The following is a 7,808-nucleotide window of genomic DNA, read 5'->3' as shown; positions in this document are numbered from 1 at the left end:
CCAGGTTCGAAGATCCCTATTTCCCCGATCATGTGAACCAACTCCACAAGGCGCTCTATGGCCTTAAACAAGCCCCACGTGCGTGGTATGAGCATCTTACAGAGTTGCTACAAGATTGTGGTTTCGAAATCGGGAAAATCGACTCCACTCTTTTTACTAGGAAGGTCAAAGGGAAGTTGTTTGTGTGCCAACTATATGTCGATGATATTACTTTTGGTTCCCCTAACAAAGCTTTCAATGAAGAATTTGCCGCTCTCATGACCTCAAAGTTCAAGATGTCTATGATGGGAGAGTTGAAGTTCTTTCTCGGGTTCGAAATCAAGCAAAGAAGAGAAGGAACCTTCATCAACCAAGCCAAATACACTCAAGACATGCTCAAGAGATTCAAGCTAAGTGATGTCAAGCCGGCCTCCACTCCAATGCCCGTCAAATACCAACTTGACATTGATCCCAATGGTAAAGCGGTGGATCAAAACGTATATCGCTCCATGATTGGATCCTTGCTTTACCTTTGTGCATCTAGATCGGATATCATGTTGAGTGTGGGAATTTGTGCACGGTTTCAAGCCGCGCCTAAGGAAAGCCACTTTGTGGAGGTCAAGCGAATCTTTCGATATTTGGCTCATACCCCAAACTTTGGCTTATGGTACCCAAGAGGAGCCAACTTTTGATCTTTTGGGCTACACAGATTCAGATTGGGTGGGAGACAAAGTGGATAGGAAGTCCACCTCTGGAGGGTGCCAATTACTTGGTTGCTCTGTAGTGAGTTGGTCGTCTAAGAAGCAAGGTTGTGTATCTCTCTCGTCCACCGAAGTAGAGTATGTGGCTGCCGGTAGTTGTTGTGTTCAACTCCTATGGATGAGGCAAACTTTAAAGGATTATGGTGTCACTTGTGACGAAGTGCCTCTTTGGTGTGACAATGAAAGTGCCATCAAGATCTCTCTCAACCTGGTGCAACACTTCAAGATGAAGCATATTGAGATTCGGTATCACTTCATCCGGGATCACATTAGGCGAAGGGAGATCAAGCTCATGTATGTCAACACTCATGATAACATTGCAGATATTTTCACGAAGCCCTTGGATGAAGCAAGATTTCGCGAGTTAAGGCATGAGCTAAATATCATTGATTCGAGCAATGTGGTTTGAACCCTTGCACACCCCACCATACTCATCATACTCTCCTGTCTAGGTGTAGGCATGGACATAGGGGGGTGTTGTTCTCTCAATGAAATTTCCCTCCCCCCATTATGCATAAACTAATCAAACTCTTTCACATTAGCCATTTTCTATGGTACTTGTGCTTCAAAGATGAGTTTTGGTCATGGGCCCAAGGTTAAAATCTTCGTGGCGCCATACCTCCGGACTCAAACATAGGTGGCCTCGGCCATCGCCCTCTCTTGGAGAGGGGTGTGGTTCTCGTCTTCCATTGTTTGCTTTGCTTGTGTGTTTGCTCTCTTTTCTAGTCATTTTCTTTTTGAGCTAAGCAATTTGGGCCTTTTTTTGTGGCCGAGCGGTACAACCGCTAGTGGTGCGCAGTACTACCGCTGATGTTCATCAAGCGGTATTGCCGCCCACCCTAGTGGCACTACCGCTCCAGGGGGTGATGGGGGGTTATGTTGGGGCAGGGGGAGTTGCCTTTCTCCCCCATACCCATTCGCTCCACCCGCTCGTGCTTTTGGTCTCTCCAGTGTCATCTCGCCGCAGGAGGGCTTTGGCCGGACACCGTCTACCTGCCGTCCTTCTCCAGTTCCTCTGGTGGAGTCGATCCGCACCGCGTCCTCTTGCCATGGATGCCGGTATTTCCCCCGTACGCATTCTCTCTTTGCCTAGATCTCACATCTAGTTGTTAGGGGCAATAGGACATTGCTTTTCTTGATTTTTGGCTAAGTCGAGGCTTGAGTAGGATGGAGATGGCATCTAGACCCTTTGGATTGATGTTTGGTAGGATTATTTTTGAATTTGGCATCACCAGTAGTGCCAGATCTGTCCACAGCAGTAGGGAACCGCCGTTCCCCGTCTAGAGCGGTACTACCGCTCATCTGGCGTGATACTACCACTCGAGCAGTACTGAAGTGGTTGGGTCGCGGTACTACCACTGGATGCCCAATTCCATCATTGTCCTACCACTTCTTGATTCATGTTGTTTTGTTTGGAGGCTTATGCTCTTTCTTTCGTGTTGTTTCTTCTGCTCGTGTGTTTGGTTCCAGATGATGAACATCCTGAGCAGCAAGTCCGCCGTGTCAACCCCGGACGTTCAATGTCAAAGCGCCATCGCACCTCTGAGACAGCGGGTGCTTCCTCAAGTGCTCCACCTCTGCCTCAACTCAAGAAGAAGCCTGCCAACAAGTCAAAGCCGAGGGGCAAGACTGTGACTGAGATGACTGCCAAGGAATTCTGGGAAAGGCGTCGCCGCAACCCCTATGTAGAAGACCAAGAACCCACTTTGGTCAACCGCCCGTTTTGGAACCGCTTTCAGTTTTCCATCTTCTTTGATGTGATCAAGGCTAAGAAGAATCTCTATGTTGATGTGTGTTCCATCAACACAGATGCTATGGAAAAGGACCATGAGTACTTTGGCAAAGCCCTTCAGATGTGCTCTCAGCTGAACATTCTCAGAATCATGCAGTTCAACAAGGACTTTGATGCAGATTTGGTGGATCAATTCTATGCCACTGTCCATCTTGGAACTGATGAAGAAAGGACTCTGACTTGGATGACAAATGGCAAGTTGCTTTCTGTCAAGTGGAAGGCCTTCATGGAGTTACTTGGGGTGGAAGATCACAGGCTTGAGACTCCAGTCGGCTTCCGCCCTCACCGCAATGCAACCTCCACTCACAAGCAAGCCCTCTGGCCCTACTGTACTGTGAAGATTCACCCCGTGACTGAGAAGGAGACCTATGAGCTGCCTGCCTTTCTGGACATACTTCATCGTGTTTTCCGCGAGACTCTCTTCCCTTGTATCGGGAATCTGGATATGGTCCACTCCTATCTCCTGGACATGCTTCTCTTCTGCCAGCATGAGAAGGAAGCAAACATTGGCGAGTGCCTGGACATTTCCCATGTCATGTGGTCTGAACTTCTTTCTGCCATTTCTGAGCGCAACTGCCCGATCTATGGTCCGTTTATCATGTTGCTCATTGAGAAGGCCTGGGCACATGTCTATCCCAGGGTTATGCTAGAAACTGTAGAATTGGTTTCTCATGAGATCAAGCGTCTGAGGAAGAAGGACAATTGGAGCACCCTGGCTCCTAAATCTGGGGGTCCATCTACTGCTGCTGACATGGAGACCGAGGGCGAGGCTGAGGCCGATGATGATGAGGACTATGAGCCCTCCGAAGTGGAGCCCTCTTGGGCGAAGAAGATTAAGCGCAAGATGAAGAAACTTTTCTGCATGGAGTCTCATGGCCAGTACATGTCTCATGTCTCTGAGAAGAAGGCCCACAGCCATCACAAGGAGATCATCCGTCAGTTAGGTGCAACTGTTAACAGCGGATCTGAGGGAAGGATCACTGATGAGGAGGAGTGGGTTCAACAGCACTGCCCGTGGACCGATTTAGACACCGAGCAGTTTCCTACTAATGATGGTGGTGTAGACGATCCCGCTAGGATGTGATGTTCGAGATCCTTAGTTTGCTATCACCTGGAGCCATAGAAACGCTCTTTACCTTTTTGGTGTCTCGATGCCAAAGGGGGAGAGAGTCTAGGGATTTATGTCGTTGTTGCTGAGTTGCGAGTGTATCTTTGTGGTTTGTTGTGTCGTTGCCGAGTTGTGTCTTTCCTCTCGTCATTTTCTTTGTTTGGTTTTGTGCCTATGAGACCTAGTTCCAGTTCATATGGTGTGAGACATATGTTACCTTATCTATATTTATCTATGTCCATCAAGTACTTTGGTAATTTGTGAGTTGCATGCTTATCCTGCTATATATCTTGCTCACACGTACCCTTCTGCTTAAGTTGTTGGACTATAAAATATAGGGGGAGTGTTGATCCTTATGTGTGTGTCTTGCATTCCAAAGGCACCACTAATTAGGTGCACACATTCAGGGGGAGCCCGTCTATATTTTTTAGTTCTAAGGTTATCTTTACTTCCATGTCCTATCTTTGTGCAAATCCCTGGTTGTCATCAATCCACCAAAAAGGGGGAGATTGTTAAGGCATATCTCTCTGTATGTAGTTTTGGTGATTGATGACAACACGTTTGCGGACTAATCGTGTGCTTTGAGCATTTCAGAGATTCATCCTTTGGCATGAGACGATTCCTTCCCTTCGAAGTTTTAATCAAAACGGTGTAGCTCTTTCGTTTCTGTTTTGGTGGACTTGTTTCGTAGGAGTCACCGTACTATCAAGAGGGGGGCCATTTTGGTAAGGCTAGGGTGGAATCAACACGTACACATCCTTTTCGCACCCACTGAGCCTTCTCGCTTCGATGGAGGTTTCCTTCCATTTCTATGAGTGTGATTTGGTCCCAGCGGTAGTACCACTCAAGAGCCACAGGCGGCAGTACCTCTCTGCAGCGGTAGTACCGTCTGTGGGTCCTCAGCCATAGTACCACTGCGGTACCGGGCTCCTACCGCGTTGACTCGAGGGGGTCGCCTCTCGTGTCAGATTGTGCGACACTAATCAGCGGCAGTAGAAGCGGTAGTACCGCCCTACCACCGCGACAGTACCGCACTGGGTCCGATTCCTGCTCCTATGCTAGCCCACCCAGACTGCACGGCAGTACTGCGAGGGGGAGCGGTAGTACCGCTGGTCCCAGCGGTAGTACCGCTGCCCCCTGCGGTAGTACCGCCCTCTGCGGGGCTGTTTTGGGGGGTAATGGTTGGATTGTTCCCCCTCTATAAAAGGAGGTCTTCTTCTCCAAAGTTGACCTACCTCTTCCCCCAAAAGCTCCATTGTTGCTCCAACCTCCATTTTTGCCCGATCTCTCTCCCTAGCCAATCAAACTTGTTGATTTGCTCGGGATTGGTTGAGAAGGCCCCGATCTACACTTCCACCAAGAGAAATTTGATTCCCCCCACTAATCCCTAGCGGATCTTGTTACTCTTGGGTGTTTGAGCACCCTAGACAGTTGAGGTCACCGCGGAGCCATAGTCCATTATGGTGAAGCTTCGTGGTGTCATTGGGAGCCTCCAATTAAGTTGTGGAGATTGCCCCAACCTTGTTTGTAAAGGTTCGATCACCGCCTTCAAGGGAACCAATAGTGGAATCACGGCATCTCGCATTGTGTGAGGGCATGAAGAGAATACGGTGGCCCTAGTGGCTTCTTGGGGAGCATTGTGCCTCCACACCGCTCCAACAGAGACGTACTTCCCCTCAAAAGGAAGGAACTTCGGTAACAAATCCTCGTCTTCACCGGCTCCACTCTTGGTTATCTCGTGCCTTTACTTGTGCAAGCTTATTTGTGTTGTATCCCTTGCTTGCTTGTGTGCTTGTTGTTGTTGCATTATATAGGTTGCTCACCTAGTTGCATATCTAGACAACCTACTTTGATGCAAAGTTTAATTTGGTAAAGAAAAGCTAAAAATTGTTAGTTGCCTATTCACCCCCCCCTCTAGTCAACTATATTGATCCTTTCGCCAATGATGGGCTTCCTCAAAATGCCCTAGGTCTTCGTGAGCAAGCAAGTTGGATTCACACTCACTTAGTTTCTTTTGTTGAGCTTTCATATATTTATAGCTCTAGTGCATTCGTTGCATGGAAATCCCTACTCACTCACATTGATTTCTATTAATGGGCATCTCCATAGCCCGTTGATACGCCTAGTTGATGTGAGACTATCTTCTCCCTTTTTGTCTTCACAACCACCACCCTATTCCACATATAGTGTTGTGTCCATGGCTTGCGCTCATGTATTGCGTAAGAGTTGAAAAAGCTGAAGCGCATTAAAAAGTATGAACCAATTGCTTGGCTAAAACCAGGTTGTGCATGATGGGAGTATTTTGTGTAATTAAAATGAAGCATGGCCTAACTATATGATTTTGTAGGGATAAGCTTTCTTTGGCTATGCTATTTTGATAAGACATGATTACTTGTTAGTATGCTTGAAGTATTACTATTTTATGTATTATGGAATTTTATCTTGAATCATTTGGATCTGAACAATCATGCCACAATAAAGAAAATTACATTGATAATTATGCTAGGTAGCATTCCACATCAAAAATTCTGTTTTTGTCATTTACCTACTCGAGGACGAGCAGGAATTAAGCTTGGGGATGCTTGATACGTCTCCAACGTATCTATAATTTTCGATTGTTCCATGCTATTATATTACCTGTTTTGGATGTTTATGGGCTTTACTTTACACTTTATATCATTTTTGGGACTAACCTACTAACTGGAGGCCCAGCCCGAATTGCTGTTTTTTGCCTATTTCAGTGTTTCGAATAAAGGGAATATCAAACGGGGTCCAAACGGAATTAAACCTTCGGTAGCGATCTTTTTGGAACAAACGCAATCTAGGAGACTTGGAGTGGACGTCAAGAAGTAACTGAGGCAGCCACGAGGGTGCCCGGCGCGCCCCCCACCCTCGTGGGCCCCTTGTGGCTCCCCTGACCTACCTCCTTCGCCTATATATATCCACGTACCTACTCTCCTCGATCTTCTTGGAGATCTATTCGATGTAACTCTTTTTGCGGTGTGTTTGTCGAGATCCGATGAATTGTGGTTTTAAGATCAAGTTTATCTATGAGAAATATTTGAATCTCCTCTAAATTCGTTTATGTATGATTGGTTTATCTTTGCAAGTCTCTACGAATAATCAGTTTGGTTTGGCCTACTAGATTGATCTTTCTTGCAATGGGAGAAGTGCTTAGCATTGGGCTCAATCTTGCGGTGTCCTTTCCTAGTGACAACAGGGGCAGCAAGGCATGTATTGTATTGTTGCCATCGAGCATAAAAAGATGGGGTTTATATCATATTGCATGAGTTTATCCCTCTACATCATGTCATCTTTCTTAATGCGTTACTCTTTTCTTCATGAACTTAATACTCTAGATGCAGGCAGGAGTCGGTCGATGTGTGGAGTAATAGTAGTAGATGCAGAATCATTTCGATCTACTTGTTGCGGACGTGATGCCTATATACATGATCATGCCTAGATATTCTCATAACTAAGCACTTTTCTATCAATTGCTCGACAGTAATTTGTTCACCCACCGTAATACTTATGCTATCTTGAGAGAAGCCACTAGTGAAACCTATGGCCCCTGGGTCTATCTTTTATCATATAAGTTTCCCATCTACTTTTATTTGCATCTTTTACTTTCCAATCTATATCATAAAAATACCAAAAATATTTATCTTATCTTATTATCTCTATCAGATCTCACTTTTGCAAGTTACCGTGAAGGGATTGACAACCCCTTTATCTTGTTGGTTGCGAGGTTCTTGTTTGTTTGTGTAGGTACGAGGGGCGTGTGTGGAGCCTCCTACTGGATTGATACCTTGGTTCTCAAAAACTGAGGGAAATACTTACGCTACTTTGCTGCATCACCCTTTCCTCTTCAAGGGAAAACCAACGCAGTGCTCAAGAGGTAGCACCCGTCCAAGCCCAGATCGCGGCCGCCCACGCCCAGCTTGTGCCGGCCTTTTCCAAAGAGATGGAAGATGTGGATGGCAAGATGCTTGCCGAGTATGGTGTGATGAATGCCATGGAGCCCCTTCCCTAGTCGATCGTCGGGCGCAAACTGGACATGGAGGTGGCGGCGGAGATCGACGAGCATCGGCCATAGTAGTACTCTTTGTTTTGTTTAATTAAGAGCACTAGTCTTTAATTTGTTAGAGTAATGTTTCGGCCAGCTAGC

This window comes from Triticum aestivum, chromosome 4B, assembly GCF_018294505.1.
Source record: "Triticum aestivum cultivar Chinese Spring chromosome 4B, IWGSC CS RefSeq v2.1, whole genome shotgun sequence".
Lineage (NCBI taxonomy): Eukaryota > Viridiplantae > Streptophyta > Magnoliopsida > Poales > Poaceae > Triticum > Triticum aestivum.
Note: the sequence above shows the minus strand (reverse complement) of the source record.